This window comes from Polypterus senegalus, unplaced genomic scaffold (assembly GCF_016835505.1).
Source record: "Polypterus senegalus isolate Bchr_013 unplaced genomic scaffold, ASM1683550v1 scaffold_3577, whole genome shotgun sequence".
Taxonomy (NCBI): domain Eukaryota; kingdom Metazoa; phylum Chordata; class Cladistia; order Polypteriformes; family Polypteridae; genus Polypterus; species Polypterus senegalus.
Genome location: NW_024384281.1, coordinates 6,597 through 13,869, shown reverse-complemented (window position 1 = coordinate 13,869; position 7,273 = coordinate 6,597).

Here is a 7,273-nt window from a genome sequence, read left to right as displayed (position 1 = left end):
CGTAACGTTGATGTCCAATGTTTAATCGCCATAAGAGGAAGCTTAGGTGTGCACAACTGATTAGTCCCAATTAGGGCGAACTACACGCTGTGTACTCTTTGTATTATTTGGCAGGTACATATACATATATGTATATAGGGCGGCACGGTGGCGCTGCTGCCTCGCAGTTAGGAGACCAGGTTCGCTTCCGGGTCCTCCTGCGTGGAGTTTGCATGTTCTCCCCGTGTCTGCGTGGGTTTCCTCCCACAATCCAAACACATGCAGGTTAGGTGGATTGGCGATTCTAAATTGGCCCTAGTGTGTGCTTGGTGTGTTTGTGTGTGTCCTGCGGTGGGATTGGTTCCTGCCTTGTGCCCTGTGTTGGCTGGGATTGGCTCCAGCAGACCCTGTATTCGGATTCAGCGGGTTAGAAAATGGATGGATGGATGTATGTTATATAAAGTATATAGTGTTTTTATTTTCCCACTCACGTAATAAATCATATAAAGTTTCCTTTTGATCTATTGTTGCAATTTCCCTCTTATGTGCAAATTGTGTTTGTTTAAAAATATCTTTAGACATCAATTATTATTAATAAAATTGCCATTTGTCTTAAGGCATCAGGTTTACAAAACCTAATGTATCCAACCAGTTTTATAGAAATATATGGTCCTTTTTCAAAAAAAGAAAAGAATTAACACAGTGTTGCATGGCATTGTGCGGACTGTCCCTGTCCTTAGTGTTAACTGTGACTGTCCACTTGTTAGAATTCTTTAATTCGTTCTCAGTTGTGCAGTCAGGTCAGATGCTGAAGAAATGAAGAGCATAAAGCCACCGGTTCAAATCCTCATTTATTCCAATGGCTATTAATCTTACAGAGAAGTTTAACTTTATACCCACAGACTTAAATTATGTGAGTGCTCTGTTATCACTTGAATCTATCTTTTTGATCTATTTTTTTTTTTTACAGTAAGTGCTTGTTGCTGTGGTTCATATTTGTAATACGTTTGTTCTTAGTGATGTGTTTTTAATTTTATTTCAAGGCGTCTCTGTAAAACCCGCTGAGAAACCAATTTACCGATTAATATAATAAAACTGAACTGAATTTAACAGCTGTAAAATAAAATATTCTCCACTAACTGCGCAGAATTTAAACAGCATGAAGTAGTTCAGTTTATGATGAACAGCATGTGGACGGAGGGCAGTGATATTCTTACAAGTTTAATTAACACAACGCACCGCTGTTTGTGTGCGGACTCCTCATCTCATGTCAGTGATTTTATTCACCCATATTGACACAGAGCCAGTTCATTTTTATAACTTAAAAAAAAGGAAATACAATACACTTCTCATACATTTTTATTGAAGGAATAAATGGTATGTTTAAAAATAAAAGTGAAAGATCTGTGAACAATGTTTCTCAAAAACAAATTATACACACACCCATATTTATATGTATATATATATATGTATATATATATATATATATATATATATATATATATATATATATATATATATATATATATATATATATATATTATGAGTAGAAAATTCAGTAATCATAAAGATGTATAAATGGTAAATTCATTTAATTAGAACACAACTACAATGAAAATGGCCAACAAGGGGTGATGTTAAAAACTTTTAGGGAAGGAGAACACAAATATATTTACAGATTTTTACCTTAGTATTTAAAAAAATGTTAGCCAAGGTTTTGAACACAATAAAAGTGAATCATTAAATTTGTCAAAAAGGAAAAATGCTATTTTAGCTTTATGAACAAGATGCTACTCAGAGTCAAGAGTTGTTATCCAGCAATATTCCATAAAAATTCTGTTCTATTTAAACTGACATTTTTCCTGATCTGTCCCTTAACATTTGTTCACTAATAATATTTTTTATATCACCTTTGCTTACAAGTGCAGCTCAAATTGCTCCACAAAAATATACAGTTACAAAGAAAACTGAAGGCATTATAAAAGTAAATGAGAAGCAAATGGAGGGGTCCTTGTCCTTTGTAATAAATACACTGCCTGGTCAAATGGCTGGGGACAAAGACAAACTTGCAGCCTTCAAGGACACTGGAGATAATAAACCTCTGGGGGTCCCAAGCTAAAGCCCACACAGCCCCCTCTGCACATCCCAGCATACATAATTGTGGCCGTCTCAGTCCAATCACAATTCCATTTCAGGACGTCTTGTGAACTTTTCTTCTATCACACACAGTTGGAGTTGATGTAACAGACGTTGGAGACGCAGGGGGGCACCATTGCAATAAACTGGAAAAAACCAACAGAGAAACACAGCAGAGGTTAGTGCCCAGTGCAGAGCTTACAAAGTGAACACAGCACCATTTCTAATCTATTACAACCAACACAAGTCACTAAGAAAAAGCCAAATTAGAAAAGTGGGCTTGTTGAAGTTTTTTGAAATGCTTGACATTTGTAGCCTGGCACTTCTCCATTGGCAACGCACTCCAGATTTTGTTGCATGAATACAGAAAGCTGCTGGTTTTTATGGTTGATCTTGGAATAAAAAGCAAAGTAACGCTTGAGAAAAGAAATATTGGGAGCAGATACTCCAAAAAACAGGCAGGGTCTAAAATACTCAAAGCCTTCTAATTATTTAATAGAACCTTAAAATCAATTCTAAGTGAGACAGACAGTCAGTGTAATGGGACCGAGACAAAAGGCCAATACCTCGTGATCACTTGGCAAAGGCACAGCAGATCAGACCAGAGATTGAGATGGAGGATTCTAGAAGTGTCAGGAGGGCCAGCCGCTACTTCAACATGGCACACATCTCTCTGTCCTTCTTCTTAACTGCTGCCCCATAACACGACCAGACTCTTCTACATCACTGTAACTGTTAAAAACATCAACACAATAGATATTCACTCAGGGAGTTTAAACATTAATAAAGTGTACTCTTACTTCTTATTCTGCCTCCTTTCTTGGTTCACCTGTAGATCAATTATTACCAAAGTAAACCATCACAATAGATAAATGGTCTGCTTAGAGTAAAGTCTAACTAATAATATTATTCTTAATTGTGTTTTGTTTGTATGATTTTGAAAGACCCCAACTTAACTGTCATTATATGTAACATCATTTTTTCCCATTTACATTACACATACAGTAGACATTGTGTTATAATCTCTGTATATCTGAACTTCTAATGTGTTGTGCTCAGGTGTCAGTACTTACATGAAAACATCTTTGTTTTTCTCTCCTACCTTAGTTTTGTATTAATTTAAAATTAAGTCTCGTTCTTTCAAAATCCAACAACAAAGCACAGTAACTTAAGAACATAAATGTTATTTTGCAAAACAGAACAATATCCCTGTTTAGTGACTGCTGGGACTGATGCTCCTCAGTCTCTGTGTTTGTGAGGATTCATGCTCTGAGGCTTTCCTGTCTAAAATTAAAAAGCCGTGTTAGTTACTGGACAGAGTGAGCAGACATACAGTACAGTATTCAAGACAGCAAAATATTATCAATCAAGTAATAAATATGGGGAGGCTTTGCAGGAATTGTGCACAAATTACTTTTGAAACTGGAAGCCTCAGTAGTCTTACCTGTAGAAATAGCAAATCTAACATGAACTGCACATCATCTCGAACTGGAAATCTTAAAAACAGAAGAAAAGAACATCCAGTTGTGTCTCAGAATTCGGGTACACTGGCATCTGTTCAGCCACATGGAAGGCTGGTTACCACCGGCATCCTGTAGGTCAAGAGAAAAATACAATAAAGGGGCATTGTTTTTCTAACTGCAGCAATAAGAAATAAGTTCTCTAAGGAGCAAGACTCCTCCGTTATATTCAGTTAAATGTATGTATGTGAACTTCTATAAGCTTATAACACATGACAACAGCAGGTGCCCAGCCTGTCACTGTGCCACATCAGACGCACACCACACTTCTCTGATGGCTTTGGATATAAATTTTAAAATTGCCTGTTTTCAACCATGGAATTTTTTTCTACTAAATAAGGTTAAAGAAATCCATTAACAATTTTATCCGCATCCTGCTTTCTTGTAAAAACTTAGTTGTTGCTACTCTTGTATGTAATATAGCTTTCATCATTATAATTTGTTAACGTTATTATGGAAAAACTATTACATTGATGTAATCTGATGTCAACACAATACAAAAGATGGCTTTGGAGGGCACACTTTACACCGGTCGAGTGTCAGTCCTGCACTCCTAATTCTATTCCTAATTCGACACCTCGATTACATTGTTTTGCTTAATTATTAGCACGCCGTTCGCTCTTTAATATAAAAAATGTGGACAAATGTTAAAAGAAACACATCACCAAATGCTAATAGGGTGTTACGAAATAAATGACATACATCTATTAATCCATTAACCCAAACACGGAAAATGCTGTGATTTTTACGATTAAACCACGAGATTACGAAGTGGTTTAACTAAAAGTGATGTACTTACAAAAAGCTGTAGATGGCCATTATAAAGTTCACAGACACACGTCGCATTTCATTTCGCTCCCTCTTCATTCGACTGGAGTTAAATTTTTCAGGCGACACATCTTCCATGACGTTATAAAATTCAAAAGTTGCCATCTTTTCCAGTAATAAGTCAACTTACAGACGGAGTTAAACGACAACACAAAAATGACTCGCAAGTAGTGATGGGCCGCTCGATACTCAGGTTTCGACACTGTGTCGAGCTATCGAAGGCTTGCTTCAAATGCGCCCGTCACGTGATTTTGAGCACGCTAGCGTAATGACGTCATTGATATCCGCGCAGTCAGCAGTCGATTTGGTCAGTAACTAGTCTGCTGAAGTGCTTTGGCTCAAAGCGTAAAAGCGGTTGTCTGTGCTATATTGATAAAATACGCTAACCCGAGTTCAAATCCTAGTTGGGGCTCGCATATGTTGAAATAAGGATTTTGTATAAAACAGTTAAGTAGTACTTGTTTGAAAGTTAACAAATATATTTTGGAGACATTATGAACGATTTACATGGGGCACCTTTTTCCTCGGTGTGGAATTGTGTCCACCAAGAATCTGTAACAAATCGATGAGCATATTTTGCGTAAGGTAGCACGTATTGTAACAATCCAGAATCTATTCTACCCCATGTCGATCATATCACAGAGGCTAAGAAATGCTTCACTAAAGCCGACGTGGTCATTACACCAGTATATGCGCAAGACATTCCTCATTAAACGTTTTTACTATTCAGTGATTCCCAGATCTGTTGCTGATTTGTATTATTGATTTCCAAAAGCAATGTGAGTAAAAGCGTGTTCTGCATAACTAATCACAACTGTCTTTAAAACAGAATCAGCGCCATCAACAGTGTCTTCTGCAATTTTAGGAAAGCCTCGGGATTTCTGCGTTAATGAGACAAAAAAGTTGTAAAGAAACTTTGCAAATTCATCCAAAGGTGAACGTAAAGATCACTCAAGTACTGAGAAGAAGGAGCAGCTGGATAAGCACATCTGGAGCCAAACTTTCAAAAAAGCACCTGACTTTGTCATGAACATTCCTTTAGTTGTGAATTCATCTTATCAAAGGCTGCGCTGGGGGGGTAAATAAGTAATCTTCCGAAGTGCAGCACAACAGAGTAAATAATTGATGTAAATAGAATTACTGAAAGACTAAGTTTTTGCCGTTTCTGTATTCTTAAACCATCTTCCAGTTACACAATCCCCCGCAGTCAATGTCACATTCAATGTTCTCTGCTCCTTAACCTGTCTTGTTACCCAAAGCATCAACACTCAGTTTCATTCAAGGCTTTACCGTCCTTCCTTTCATAGACATAAAATAAAACACATTTCCTCTACATGTCCAATAATAATAGTAAACTTGCAGGAACGAGAAAAGCACAAGATGGGAATATTTATGACAAGAGCCTGGACATCAGGATGAGAATGTGCCTTGTCACCCATTACGTGAGCTCGTCTGCCATCCCTCGGTTACACTGGCACACGTTACACTCGGGAGCAAATGCAATGGAGAATATCAATCAATCAATCAACATTTATTTATATAGCACATATTCATACAAAAAAATGTAGCTCAAAGTGCTTTACAAAATGAATAGAAAAATAGAAGACACAATAAAAATAAACATAAGTCAACATTAATTAACATAGAATAAGTAAGGTCCGATGGCCAGGGTGGACAGAAAAAAAAAAACTCCAAAGGCTGGAGAAAAAATAAAATCTGTAGGGGTTCCAGACCAGAGACCGCCCAGTCCCCTCTGGGCAATCTACCTAACATAAGTCAAACAGTCCTCTTTGTATTTAGGGTTTTCATGGAAGGACCTGATGATGATGGTCACGTAGACTTCTGGCTTTCAGTCCATCAATGTTGGTGCATCAGGATGCTTTGAGTAGGTGGTGGTGGCGCAGGCCACCGGAAAAAGAAACAGAAGAGAGAGTTGGGGTCAGTATGGATTTTGGAGCCACTGTGAATAGTTATTATGAAGAATTGAACATACAGAGTATCAGGATTAAGTTAAAGTGAAGTTATAAAAGGCCATGTTAAAGTAATAACATGTAATAAAGTAATACCGACAATGTACACCTTCAGAAGTGGAATAAATCGACTGTATACGTAGAACATTTCAGATAAACGATGAATTTTGTTAATCATAAACAATGCAACATAACTATTATATGTGTTGTTACTTTTTATTTATACTCACCAAACGTTACAGATCTACATGGGAAATGAACACAGGTAATATGTTTATAATCATTCTCACTAAAAGACACTGTCAAAATATATTAATGAGAAAATTGAGACACATTGGCCTTTAGGAAATATAAAAAAGTGTGTGCGCTGTCACTTAGGACAGAATGCATTGTTAACGTGACGCACTCTCTACTGACACGATGTCACGAAAAAAGAAACAGCGCAGTCCATGCTAACTCAAATCCTCCTTGATGTTTGACCTAATGATTAATTGTCAATATCAAATCGATAAAATCATTTTAAGAAGATGACAAGTCTGCTATAGTCAGTTTAATCAACGCTACTTTTAAAAAGTTTCCTTATACAGAATATAAAACAGAATCTCAATGATACGGGACTCGCGGTAGTAACGAATAATATGTGACACTGAGAAATTATAATTCCTAATAACGGGAACAAGTAAAAACTACGACTTCCTAAAACGGACACTGTAAATGTAGGCATTTCAATAAATAATTTAGGAGACTTGTGTGTGCATTTCAATATCGATTTAAGAACTACGTAGGCCACCTGTTGTACTATAAACGGTAGCTCAAGCAGCACTTAACAGTAAATAGTCT